Source organism: Artibeus jamaicensis, unplaced genomic scaffold (assembly GCF_021234435.1).
Source record: "Artibeus jamaicensis isolate MK-2021 breed Jamaican fruit bat unplaced genomic scaffold, CSHL_Jam_final contig_354, whole genome shotgun sequence".
NCBI classification, from domain to species: domain Eukaryota; kingdom Metazoa; phylum Chordata; class Mammalia; order Chiroptera; family Phyllostomidae; genus Artibeus; species Artibeus jamaicensis.
In genome coordinates this window covers 26,206,154-26,220,367 of record NW_026521803.1, presented here as the reverse complement: position 1 = coordinate 26,220,367, position 14,214 = coordinate 26,206,154, and the positions used below count along the sequence as shown (strand labels likewise).

The following is a 14,214-nucleotide window of genomic DNA, read 5'->3' as shown; positions in this document are numbered from 1 at the left end:
AGTTCCAGAAGCGCTTCCCCACTCATCAAGGGCGTCGGAAAAACCAATGGAAAGAAATCAGATGAGAATGTGCACATCCCCACGTGGATTCAACTGGAGCAGAGGGGACAACACACAAACACATGTCACTTCATTGAACTGTTATCAGTGTGTATGGCTGTGGACCCAAGGAAAACAAGAGAGGCAAGCCCTCCAGTCCAGGAACCAGCAAGAAGAAGTTTCTTAAACTGAAACCACAGCTGGCTGAGTCACCCTCAAGCCCGAGCATGACGAAAGGGAAGTCTGAAGTGTTGATGCTCAGGTCTGTGGGAACCGCATTTGGTTGACTTCTTGTACCACTTCCCGCACAGATGAAAAACAGTTTGCAAAGCTGAGCATGACAGCCCCCGAGGTGCCTGGGCCAAGCTCTCCCCCGTCCCCTCACAGGAAGGACAGTTGGTCAAGGTCCTGACCATTCTTTCCTTATGGCTTTTCATTAGGAATTACTCCAATTATGCAAGTCCAGCTGACTTCTCTGAAAGCAACTATAAAGTTTAGGCACAGGCTGGAAAACAAAAAAGAAAAATCAACCCTAAAAAAACATTTCCATTGACACAAAAGATATTTAATCTGTCAATTATTTACATAAAAATAGTCACTTGGGACAGTTTTAAGTCTCTTTCTGGTCCTTAAATAAAGGGGCATTACATCTCCACGACAACAAAAAAGAGAAAGGGAGAGAGGGTAGCATTTCACAGGCCTGTGGAAGGGTCAGTAAATAGCCCTGCCCCTGCTCCCCACCACGCTCCCCACACCTGCCCCCATCACCACCCCGTGCCAGGATGTTTGATTGTGCCTTCCTCAGAAAGAAAAGAGAAAAATCAGTCGGGCCTTGTCCAGACCATCAGAGGGCCAGCTAAACTACCTTTCAACTTTATCCACTCCGTGTCCCACAATTCATCATTTTCAAACCAAAAAGGAAGCCCAAATGCTCATTCTCCAGCCCAAACCTAGAGCCCTGGGGTTGTACAAAACTTCAAAACACCATCTCCTTCCACCCCTGTGCTGTAGGTGAGGTCACACTCAAGCCTTCCGAAATGCCTGAATGCTCTCAAAGTTTCCCAACAGAGGACATTATTGCACACCTTAGGTTTCCACCATAGAGCGCCCAGCAATTTAAGTAATTGGTCAGCAGATGTGCCCACCATAAAATTTCAATGATGCCTGAAAAGCCACGTTCAGAACAGCCAATAACTGGATCCTGAAGACGGGGGTGTGTATGTTCTCCCCCTGGAATCAGTGCATTTTCCACTGATGCCCTGTGAAGACATCAGCCAGCAAGGCGGTTAAAGCTTCAGTGTGGACCTGTTCCCCAGAGACACCCAGGAACATACTCAGCTTTTGGAAACTGCTCAGCCCTGCAGAAAGACACATTCACAACTGCCTCCACTTAGGGGAAAACCCAATGAATGTGGCATTTCTGGGAGACAAGAAGCTGCCTAATGAGAACATGAGCATCTTTGCTGAAGCTGGCAAACTCTGAAGAGCCAGCTACCCATGCTCCATGCTACAAAGGGACCAAGTCCCAACTTAGGACCAAGGGAGGGCAGTTAGACCAGATGACACTTGATGTGTCATTCACTTACAAGATTCTCTGTCTCATCTAAACAGATCTGCCTACCTACCCAAGACCTTACATAATTTTTAAAAATTCATATTGAAGCCAACATTCACTGAGGCCTCTCTTCCTGGTGTCAGGTACTACACTGGCTGTTGGAGACACCGTGATGCCCTAGAACATGAACCTGCTGGTCAAGCAGTAAGAGACTAGTAGGTCATTCTCCACTTCTATTCCGCGGCCATACAAATTACAAGCTGTGTTTTCTTATGACTCCCTCTGGCAGGAATCTATAATGTTAGATTCTAATTCCATGGTACCTACCTATAAAGCTACCCCTGAGTCAGGGCAAAAGGTGAGGCACATTCCCCATAAAGTATTCCTACCCTAAACCCATCTGGATCTTTGAACCACACACAAGACAATGCATCTTGCAGGTTCAGTGATGAGAGAAGAGGGTGAAACCTAAACTTTAGAGGAATGATTAGATGTATAAGGTGGGTGTATTATTCATATTAATAAATTGCCTTCTGTTAAAAATGGCTCACTTCAGAGTTTCTTATATTTAGCGGTATAAATCATTGACTAATTGATGTAGAACACAAAGTTCCAAAAGTTAAAACTCAAGTAGTAAGAGATACACAAAAAGAGAAAACTCAACGATTTTTTTCAGTTCTCCACAAAATCCTGGGACATGATAAAAATACAAGGAGGTTATACTCTAACGAGTAACTTAAAAAATAAAACAGATTTTTATATGACCTATAATAAAGGATAAGAACAAAGGGAAGAGAAAGTGTTTTCCACTTGGGCAAGGTATACGCAAATAGATAGAAAACCACCCCAGAGGACTTCAAGGAGAGCAAAGAATATGGCTTTGACCTTGAAGGTCTTGAATACGTAGAGTGAGCAGGAAGGAGGAAGAGCATGAAGCGAGGTAAGACCTGGGGCAGGAGCACACAAAGTTCAGGGAAGAGACACGTGAGGTTTGGCTAAGAGGCAAGGTGCAAACCGGAGACTGGTGGGTAGCGCGGCTACAGATAAAAGGCCACAGCCAGATCATGGGCATTCTTGAATGTCATGCTAATTAGTTGGATTTTATCTTACAGGTAATGGGAAAACCCATTTAAGGGATGTCAATAGGGAAGGGATGCTATTAAGGCTATGCTTTAGGAAGATAATCTGGCATGTGATGTGAGATATGAATGAACAGAACCTGCTATTAGAGGTAGGGGCGGGGCATAAGGAGATGCTCAGCTGAAATTCTGTTCTTGCCACATGAGGACCTGGACCACAGCACTGTGAATGTGACAGAATAAAAACCAGGGACAGAGCAGGAATGCAGTCTCTAATAATCCTAATCTTCGGGAACACACGAATTCCAGACTCTTCATTCAGGTTTTTCACTTTAAGAATCCAGTCTTAGGGTTCATTAGCCACCAACTTGCATTCCCTTTTCGCGTCATACCAGTCTCCACAGTAGCATTATATTCTCAGACTTGTTTCTGCCCTAGTATTTTTACAGAATCTTTACTTTTATCTCCTTCCATCAATCCATGCCATGCCTCTCACGCAACGGGTGTTCTCCAAATGTCTGTTGCATGGAGGAATGAATGAACAAATGAACAAGCAGATCCCAATCCTCCCCATATTTCGAGGTCATGTCCAAGTCGTCCTTTCCTAATGGCCATATTTTATAAACTCTGGACCACAGCATTGGCTTCCTCCCTGGCCTGACTTCCTCTCACCTAGCTGCACAGCTTGCCACTAAATACTAGTCTTATCTTGTCTACTCATTGCTTTGAGTACACACATCTTATTCCATTTCAGTTTCAGGCCGAGGCAGACTGTGATTGTACAACTCACATTCACCTCAGCACCCAGTGTGGGCCTGGGCACTTGGAGAACTTCTCGCTGAAAATGAATGAGCCCCGTGACAGTTGTTCCAAGTCCCGTGGTTCAAACTGCTCCAACTGCAGCTCCACCCAACCAGGCCCTGCAAAATCCACCGCCTGTGCTGAGGATTATAACCCAGCCCCTCGGGTCCACGTGCACCCCTCGCCTTAGGAAAATAAAAAGAAGCTTTCAAAAGCAAAGAGCAGAGAAACCTAACCTGTCTGTTTACTTCTCCAGCACACAAAGCTGTTGTTCTCCGTTCGCCTCCTCCCAGCCCTTACCTGCCATCCCAGAGTCACAGTTCAATTTGTTGGTGAGTCTGGGAGACGACTGCGAGTCCTCTTGGGTGCACCCCTGCCGACACGCGGGTGTGAGCACAGGCACTCACTGACTCACTCACACACTCACGAGGAGGGGAAGCCCGAGCAAGGTGAAAACGTTTTGCCTGTCACATTCCAGCAGTCAGCGACTCCTCCAGAGGGGGCGGGCACACAGTGGACACTCTGTACTTGGCTCAGGCCTCCAGTCCAACAAAAGTTAACCCTTCCATGCCTGCCCGTGGGACACGGAGGAGGCTGGGCACATAGGAACAATGAAACGGCTTAGGAAATAACTGGCTGTGAGGTCCCAGGGGACAGAAGGGCAAGGAGAGGGAGGCAACGCACTTGGAAGGAATACTGGGAGAGGAGTCCAGAAACTTGGCCCCTTCTGCCGGCTCTCTCCCACTGATAGCCACTTCGAGGCCCTTATGCCAAACTTATCTCAGCAACACATGGAGTGAGATCAAGGTCTCTTCCATATTCAAAGACTTTGTAATTTACTCTGCAAGCTGCAGACCTATGGGGACACTCCGAACTGGATAGTATAACCTACAGGATTAGTTTTCTGAGGGACGAGGGAATCATGACCTAAACAAGCCCCTAGAGGTACCTTCTCTCCCCACTTCACATATTCAAGATGGAAGAATTTTTCCTAGTCTTAGAAAGTCTCCACCTGCAGTCCTGGAGAACTCTTAACTAACTGCAGAGTTTCATGAAAATGCAATTTTTTCAGCCCTGCCTACTATCTAATCTTCAGGTCTGATGTTTTCCCCCAAAACTCGATAGAATGTCTTCCAGCACTTGAAGTGATGGAAAATGAGGACCAGCCTGGTTCTGTTTTCTTTGTGGGCAACGTGTTTTAACTTGATCCTGGAAGGCATTTTGCACCATTGTAGAATTTTATTAATGGCAGAGTGAGTGTCTTGTTCCTTTTATTCTTCCTGGAACACAAGCGTTTTGGATCTATAGATGTAGGTTCTTTCTATTTCAGCAATGTTCCCATCAATTATTTTCTTCATTATTTCTTCTGTTCAATGGATCTCACTTCTTTCTAGGTTTGTCCTAAGCTCGTAGCTTAGAATCCTCAGCACTGTCTCCATTTCTCTCATTCCCTCTCCTACTGTGTTTATTTCTTTATTTTTCATTGTGGGACAGTCTGCCCTAATCTGACCTACATAATATCAATTTGATTCAATTTCACCCCTCCCTTTGCCTTTACTGACTATGAATTTTTAATTCTGCTATTGTACCTTTTGCATCCCTGCAATCTTTCTTTACCTTATTCGTCCTCCTCTCAGCTGATTCTGATGTCTTTGCCTCTCAGAACGCTCCCTCCTTATTCCTTTATGTTCCTGTTCTGCAGGGTCATGCTTCTTCCTATTGCAGGTATCTGGCAGCTTTCTAAAATTCTTGCTTTGCTTTGTAGTAAATAATTACCCTAATACCGTTCCTCTCACTGTATTTTGAGTCTCGTTGTGGACTGTTTCTCTTTACTCATGCTTTAGTGAGGACAAAGTCACAGGGTAGTTTTGGTGGAGAGAAAAAGCTGGTCTCCATTTGATTCTACCTTCCATCCATCTCGAAGCCAGTCAAATCGTCCTCTCAGAGCTGATGCTGTTATCAGCGATGTGATCACCCCAGTTCCTAGTGAACAATGACAGTGGCGTGTTGAAGCCAGGGCCCAGGACTCCCGAGAGCCTACCAAGTGAGTGTCTGGTCAACTTTACATTCAGTGGTACCAAGGTGACATGACAGCTTGAAAACTGTCCATGGCAGGAAAGGCTCACATCACAGGAATCACCACACTTAAATCAAGGCTTTACAAAAACCTGGGAAATAGGCCCTGGCTGGTGTGGCTCAGTGGACTGAGTGCTGGCCTGCGAACCAAAGGGCCACCAGTTTGATTCCCAGTCAGGGCACATGCCTGGGCTGTGGGCCAGGTCCCCAGAAGGGGGCTCATGAGAGGCAACCACACACTGATGTTTCTCTCCCTTTCTTTCTCCCTCCCTTCCCCTTTCTCTAAAAATAAAAAAAAAATCTTTTTGTTTTTAAATCTCTTTTTAAAATCTGGGAAATAGAGTATTGTGCATTTACTAGGGTACACAAACAGCGGACATCTATCTACTATTGTTTTGCTAGACAAAGAGGGGGTCCTTCTGCCACATTCTCCAAACTCTAAAAGGCTGAAATCCACAATATGCACTGTTACAAAGACTCTTTAGGTCAGTGTCTCAGAGCTTTCCTCCAGGAAACTTCTCTGCTCAGAAGTCAATGCCTCTCTTCCACTCCTCTCAAATCTCTCTCCTCCAGCCCCGCCCTTTGTTTTCTGAGAGCTGTAGCCTTTGGGAATGCAAGCAATAATGTGAGAGAAGAGACCATTTTTATCAACACTGCCCCTGCAGTAGACCTGATGACTACCTTCCTGGTTGACAGAAATTGTGAGTTTCTGGTCCTAGGGGGTAAAAGGTAAAGAAGGATGGAGGGTGAGCCTACCTGACTACAAACAACTATTTCCAACCTTGGCTCATTGCCCTGTAGTTATGAGAATCCCATCTCAGCTTCTGGTGACAGATTGTCTGACTTTGGCTTTGGGGGTGATTGGGCATTCACCTGTTTCTATGTCTCGTAAGGTATTCTGGTGACGAGTTGGAAGTGACTTTTCCAACTTGGGGTACTTTGCATGTATCTGGAATCCTCTTCCTGATCCTCAAGTTAATGCCTCTTTATTACTAAGGCCCAGATCAAATCATACTTCCCTGAGCTTCACAATGCAGAGCAGGACTCCCAGCTTTGCGCCCTTACTGCACAGAATTTTCTTCCCGAGCATTTACTGTGTTCTATAATTAGTGCATGGGCCACTCTTGGTTTCAGCGCTGCCTACCCCACCAGAAGGTGAGCCCTTTGAGGGTAGAAGCTGTGTCTGTCTGGCTCACCCCAGACCGCCCCCCGGAGCCTGGCACAACCGCCGATCCATGGAGCAACACTCAAAATTATTCACTGAGTGAATTTTGAATGAGAGGCTATGTCAAAGGTCAGCCAGGTGCCATTTGACTTAGGTTCCCAGGACTCTGAATGATGGGTCTCTGAAATCCTTCCTGCTGCAGAAACACCTGGAGTCAGTGCTCCATAAACACTGATAAATCGATCAAGCGACCCAACCCTTAGCCAGCTCTCAATCAGCAAGAGCAAAAGCAGCTGTGCACCACAGTTCTCTGACCCTGCAAACGCGCCAATGGTCTACAGCAAAGAATGAAGCTCAGACTCCGGAGCACTTTTATAATACACACCTGGGCAGCACCTTCCTGATCACAGTGCACCTCCTCCAAGCTGTGATCCCTGAGCACTGCACCCACCCCATTCCCCAGCAGCTTCTCCTGAGCTGTGGCTCCCCCAAATCCCACTGACTTGCATCACTCCCAGAATCCCTGCTACTTCCTCTGGCTGGCCTGCCCCTCCTCCATTCTCCACTGGGTTACTTCTCAGTCACCCATCAAGAATTGAGTCAAGTTTCACCTCCTTCATGCAGACCGGCTAGACCTTCCTTTTCTATTCCTTCCCTTTGTGTGTACACATATGCACATGTGCATATGCACGCACCCCGGCCTCACACTCATACTGACAAATAGTCTGGTTCAAAATTCCCTGGGCATTCTGCTATCAAAGTGCTTGGCAAACTGTATCGAAATGTCCCATTCACTTATTTACCCCTCCCCCCAGACCAGGACTTCCATGAGGGGGGGGGGCTGGGATTGACAGAGCCTTCACTGCAGGTCAGAGCAAGATGGACACAAGCAGAAGGTGTCTGACAGCAGTGTCCCAGCCACGTTTCTCCTGGAAAAGAATGGAAGTAGCACCGATTTGATGTCACGGGTTTAGACTACTTGGCTTTTCCTTTTCACCTGGTAATTGCGTTCTTGGAAAATATATGTAAACTGTTCAAGTTTCACTTGGAAATTGGGTAATAACTCTACCTCAAGGTTGTCTTAAAAAGTAATGGAAGATTAAATACGATACTTATGAAAGAACCTGTTGGGATCACCTTATTGCACCTTCAAAATTTGGGGAAAATTTGATTTACTCCCAGAGTCTGTATCACCCACGAGCATTTGGTTAAACGCTGCCTTCTCTTCACAGATCCCCCAGCGAAGCCCGAGGAACGACCTTCTCCATCTCCCTCCGCAATGGGAAGCACATAGGGGCAGTTTAATATCTACCTGCCAACTTCAGTATTTTGATGCTGCTGAGTATTGTTTTCCTCTTGTTCCTAGTTTGTTTCATAAAGGAAATAAGACTGAGTTCAGTCTTGAAATCCAGATGCAGTTCCCTGCTCCACCATCTGGCACTGGTGGCCTTGGGCAAGTCCCCTTTTCTCCTCTGTCTCCCCATCTTCATGTGTAGAACAATGGGTGTGATGCTGTGAATTCTGTGGCTCCCTGCAGCTCAGGCTTTCTCTGGTGCTGAGCTTTACCTCCTCATCAGGACCCCCTCAAAGACACGGTTGGTACCTGACATTTCTTAATCAACTTCACTGGTTCTGCAGCTCCCCCTGGCTGAGCGTAACACAAAACTAAGAATCAGTCTCGATGCCTGGGGATCTCCACAACTGGGAAACAGAATCAAGCTTCTGAAGCCAGAGGCTGGGCACGCTATGTGTTAACAAAGAGTTCCAGCTCCAGCTGCAACAGTAGTGCCTCCTTTGGGAACCAGGAACACAACACAAGGGATGGAAAGAGCCTTGGGTTTGGGCCCTGGGGGAAGCCTCTCTCAAGCCTGGACTGGGCTGATCCTCAAGCCTATACGTCTGAGCTCTCGCTCTGGCAAATTACCTGTGGCCTGCACTTCTCTGCGCAATTTAGGAAGGCACACAGCTACAGTGAGAGCAGGGGTTAAACACAACCAGTGGCCTTCGGGGGCCTCATCGAGCTAATCAGGACAACAACCCTGTGATGATGCAGAGACCTGCCCTCATTTCACAGCCGTGAAGACGATGGTCTAGGAAGGTTAACTAACAGTTTGCTTATGGGCACACACTACCTGTGCCAGATGCACAGTCAAATCCAAAGCCTATGCTTTTACTTGTACATCATGATGTCTCTAAAACGTAAAGCGATGCCGGCTTTCAACCAAACACTCTTGACTGCTTCCACAGAATGAGCTCCAAAAGCAGTCTGCCATTGATTTGCCACATAAACCCTCTGGGCATCAGTTTTCTTGTCTGCCCTCCTAATGTCTTCACAGAATCTTACAAGGAAAACATAAATTATGTATGCAGAATGGCACCTCAATAGGTTAAATGTCACAGGGCAGACCTGTAAGAAGTTGATGTGGTCATAGTACGTCCTGTGCAAGCAGAGTTGGAGGGATCCACAAGGTAAAGAAACGGATTCTAACTTCTAACAGGCACCTAGTGTACAACGAGGTCTTTAAGTTTATGAATCGATTTAACTTTGAGATGGATGTACTCATCTTACAGGTAAGAAAACTGAAGTTGAGAAATGTATTGAAATGACAGCAATAGCTCTGTCTGATTCCAAATGTCATTTGTTTTCCTTTGGACCACAGTGTCATCAGTGTTTAAATGCCCAGTATTAGTAGTCACTTACACCCTGGTCCTCCACCATGATGCCATTAGTGAATTGGGAATGAAAATGACAGACTTCCCTAAAGGCAATGGGACTAAACTGAATAAGCAGATGATAAATTTCACACTCTTTCTTTCTAGGTCCTCTAATTTTGAATCCATACCTTGCTCAGTCTTAATTCAAATTCCTCAACTTCCTAACCACTTGATTCAGCAACTGCTTTTCTTGTTGTCAATTGGACATAAAGCGTCATCTGTGACTTACAAGTTTGTGCTTCTGACACAAAAGAGATGCTAGGCATACCAAAGAGCTAAACAAATACTAGCTCCCTTTCCCTTCCTTTATATTTCTCACTCGGCATCCTGAACTATCATTTCAATATTGCATGGACTAAAAGTCGTACACGTCTTTCACCAATTATACATTAAATTCCCGGCGATGAGTATCATGGAGATCTTTGTTCCTCAGAGGGGTTGATCCTCACTCATCTGAATGCTTATATGTATTTGGGGGTTTTGTTCTAAAGAACACTCTTCGGAATGTCAGACTGAAGAGCTGGAGGCTGACGAGAGCACGGGTGGGCAGCCAGGTCAGAGGTCAGGGTTCTCTCAGGTGTGGTGGGTGTGGAGGTTCTCTGGCCAGAGCACCCTGTGCTCCCCTCACTCTGAAAACTCCCGCCATGGCTCCCCTCCCAGCTCAGGGGAGAAGTGTAGCCTTGGCCTGTCCCGCACAGGACCCCATCCCGTCTGTCTTGCTGCCTGATGCGCCACAAAACCCTGGTCTCCAGAAAGTGGTCTCCTTTGTGCTTCTGCATTCCAAGGATGAGTATCTCCCCTGCTGCTCTACCCAAGACAGTCCCATTATTCAAGACTCGGCCCAGGTTCCACCTGCCCCTTGAAGGTTTCCTGAGATCCCGGTGGAGTTCAGTTACTGGGCCCTAGATGCCTGCCCACTGCTGTCCCGCCCCTGGTTTTCATGAGTTCCTATGGTCTCTTTCACTAGGCTGAGAGCAGACACCAGGTTCTCTCTATCTCTTGGGGTCCCCACAGCACCCAGCAGAGTCTGGTCATACTCGTGTTGAAATGTCAACGAGCCAAGTTTGCTGAATCAGAGGGTTGAAGCGTTGATGAGCCTGAACAAAAACTCTGGACACCCAGACTGCGACCAATTTCTAGGGCCCTGGGGTTTGTCCTGCACGCTGTGGTCAGAAGACCTCAGACCACCAAGACGGCGGCTACAGCCGGCCAGCCCGTCCATGTCACCCAGCTGACCCTCATCACCAGGGCCGCCCTGGTCCTCCTGCCGGATGCAGCACTCCTTTCTAGTCCCAATCCCAAAGCCACATTCAAACTCTGTCCCACCTCTGCTCTTGTGCAAAAGCTACTCTACCACCAAGAGTGTCCCGTTCTTCTAATTCCCCCGTCGAACCCAAATCACATCCTCCTCAAAGCCTCCCCAGACTACACCTTAGCCCTGGTCACACGAACAATGCGGTTCTTCCTAGGTCAGGCTCCCGCCTCGGGGGCGGGCTGCTGCCTCCCGTCTGAGCTAATAAGCGTGTCTGTCTCTCCAGAGACACTGTCCACTCTCCACAGGCAAAAGCCACATCTCACACCAGACCTTTCCCGCCCAACAGTGCCAGGAACAATGGCTCACACAAGCTGCAACGCTGAGACTTTAATAAATATTTGAGGATCAAAAAACCGACTGTAATCGAGCTCTAGAGTACAAAATAATGAGCAGAAAGCAGGCCCACGGGGCTTTCACATCAAATCATCCTTTTTAGCCACCATTATTAATCAATACTTTAAAAAAAAATCAAAGCTCTCATTGTTCAAATAACAATAGGTCACAGACACAGCCACCAACAACTGCAAGGGGACTTGCCACCCAGATTTCATTATTTTGCTACAAGCACAACAACAGTGCCAACGCTTCTGATGAACGTGCTGAGGCTGCTGTGTTGGATTCATCAAATTCAGCATCTCCCGCCTGCACGTCTTTCCAGCTCCAAGTGCAAACCCCAAGCAGCTTCTTTCCACTGACAGAACTGCACATCTCTGACAGAGGGAAGGAATAATGAAGAAATTGCTTCTCACTCAGCTAGGCTAACGGTAGCAGGTACCTTCACCCCCCCACCCTGAGTCCTAAGGTAAACTGCAGCATCTCCGCAGCTTGCAGAACATCCTTTTCCTCCACATCCAATCCGTGTGCCTAGAGTCAGACCTCTAGCTCAGTTTCCACAGAGCCTCAGGTCAAAGCCCAGCTTTCCTGGTCCCACCTCAACCCAAAGCACAGAGGCCTCTCTCTGGCATTGGACAAACTGTGGGTCACTCCCCTTGACCTCAAAATGCATACATACCAACTCACTAGTAGTTACCGAACACAGGCCAGGGCAGGGCAGGTTCTGCTGTGGGGACTGAGAAGACACCCCAGGAACACAGTCATAACTCCAGTCGTCATGCCCGATGAAATCTATACACACACACACACACACACATGCACACACACACACACACACACAAATAATACCCAGCCTCCTACATCCATGAGGCCTACCAAGTAACTACAGCAGGGGTCCCAGATGCCTACTGGGCACAGGACACATTAGGAAACAGTAGGAAAGCCCAGAAAGAGAATATATTCTAGATTTTCCAGAAGCCGCCTTTGTCTGCTTCATCTCCCTTGTCTCGACTATTTCACCAATGAGGACCAATTGTGAAAAAAGATGTAGAGAAGCAACCTTTCTCTTCCCTCCACATTCTTCTTCACACGTAGCTCACCTTCCCACCTCTCCCTGCCTGGTGCCCCGAGTCTGGCTCTCAGTTCTAACTGGAGAGCTTCTCCTGATCCTGTTTCCCTTCTGTAACCTAGTTCCCCAGAGTAAACACTTAGCAAAGCACACTCGTCCTCAGGGGGATTGCTCTAGAAGGGTGTTGGGCCGCCATGAAGTAGAATTGCAGGATTTCACAGGAATCGAGTTCTTCCACTTCAATGTGGCTCCAAATAAAGGAGTGGAAAGGCAATGTCACTTGTCCGACTCGACATACTAAGGAGTAGCCAGCCCAGCCTGTGGCAGCCTCTCAGGAGCCTTTCCCTGGAAGTGTCCTCTCTGGGCGCATTTCTCTGCTCAGCCTTGTCGTTGCAGCCAAGGCTCACTCCATCACTGAGAAGTGGGGAAGCACTTGGACTGAAGGAACTGAGAAGTCTGCCGGGTTGAGGGCCAAAATAAGCACTGGTGGACAGAAAATGCCATTGGAACTTTCAGAGAAAGTCAAGAGCTCTGTGCGCTATTGTGATGATGAGACTCTAGTAGGCACTTAATAAATATCTGACGATTCAAGGAATGAGTGAATCAGTGACTGGTACAATATACATGTGGTAAAACATCATTAACTCTTAGGCTTTGAGGGAGAAACTGAGATTGGGCGATTGCCCCTGAAAGATAGCCAAAACCATAAAAAGCCATTAACCTAAGTGGTTATTATTCACTTTGTCTAAGAGGTCCTCACTGTGTTGCTCCACAGTGCAGAGCTTCGGCACACCTTCAACAGCCCTCCCTGTTAATGTTCCATCTTTGCATAAATTCTGTGATTCATTCACGCAACAGAAACCATTCACTAGCAGGGGCAGGGCTTCATGGGGCGAACTTGGCTCCTTCCTTCAAGGACTGACAAGCTGGGAGGTAGTGACAACAAACAGAGAAGCCACATGAGGAGGTTGCCAGGCAAGTGCTTCAGACCTGAAGTGCTCTGGAGACCTGAGGTGCTGAGAGGGGGCTGGTCTGATGTCCTAAGAGGCAGACATTCTGGCTGGATGGGACCAATCAGGACATCTTCTGCAGAGGAGGTGGTGACACAGAGTGAGCTGAGGGCTGGAGGGCGGAGGTGGACATGTGCACAGAGTACCCCTGGTCAGCACAGAAACCAGTGTGGCAGGAGCGGAGGCTGCGTGTGTTGTGTAAAATGGGTTCACTAGAGAACACTGCCAGGTGCCTGGAGCAGGCCGCTAAGCCGGGTGCACCAGGAATCACGGAAAGGAAAAAGGAAGAGGGGTGACCCAAGAGAGTCGGGGAACAAATGGACTGTGAAGGCCTTCCCCAATTCCAGAGAAATCACTGGGTTTGCCAGGACACAGGTAATCCTGCTATCAACTTGCCCCTTTACAGAGGCTAAAAACTCTGTCCTGAATGTCCTGCTCATCACTGTCCTGATGGACACCCTCCCCCTCCGCCCTCCTCTCCGCCTCCCCTCTGGGTGTCTCTACGTCTGGGTCCCTGTCCCCTTCCCATTCTTGACTCCAGCACTTCCCGAGCACCCACACATCCTCTAGTCCAAACTGGATGTTGCCTGAGACGCCGAGTTTCTGATAGGCACTGCCTCGTAAGCATCCACAAATCCAACTGATTTTTTCCTCATGAGTCACCTCGACTGTAGACAACAACCATTCCCTGACTGGCGTAGAACCCAAGGGGCCCCTGTGGGCATTTCTGGTCCTATCAAGGGTTTATTCATCTGCGTGCTACGGCGACAAGGATCTCAAGACCAGCTTCCAGGAGGCAGCTTGGAAATCCTCTCAGACTTCAATTACAGAAATTAGCGGGTATTATTTAATCCTCACAACCCCTGTGAAGTAGACAGCATAAGCACCTTTATCCCTATTTTACTGATTAGGTTACTGAGGCTCAAAGCGGTTAAATGACTTGGTGGGGGTCATTTAGCTGGGAAGTAGGGAGGACAGGATCCAAAGCAGATTTGTCACTTCAGGTGTGATATTCTTCACATTTTTAAAAATACAGTTGCCGGATCCCAGTTCAGCC

General features: G+C 47.6%; 1 protein-coding gene across 5 annotated transcripts in view; it reads right to left on the bottom strand.

Moving 5' to 3' along the window:
* The window catches only part of SETBP1 (SET binding protein 1), a 348,007-nt gene that overhangs the window by 327,824 nt on the left and 5,969 nt on the right, over positions 1-14,214 (bottom strand). Inside the window, exon 1 of one of the 5 annotated variants that reach the window (XM_053664237.1) lies at positions 3,775-3,837. The exons of the other annotated variants lie outside the window; for them this stretch is intronic. The gene's annotated coding sequence lies outside the window, so the exon portion shown is untranslated. Of the gene's footprint in view, positions 1-3,774; positions 3,838-14,214 lie in introns of those variants that run through there. 5 annotated transcript variants of the gene reach the window in all.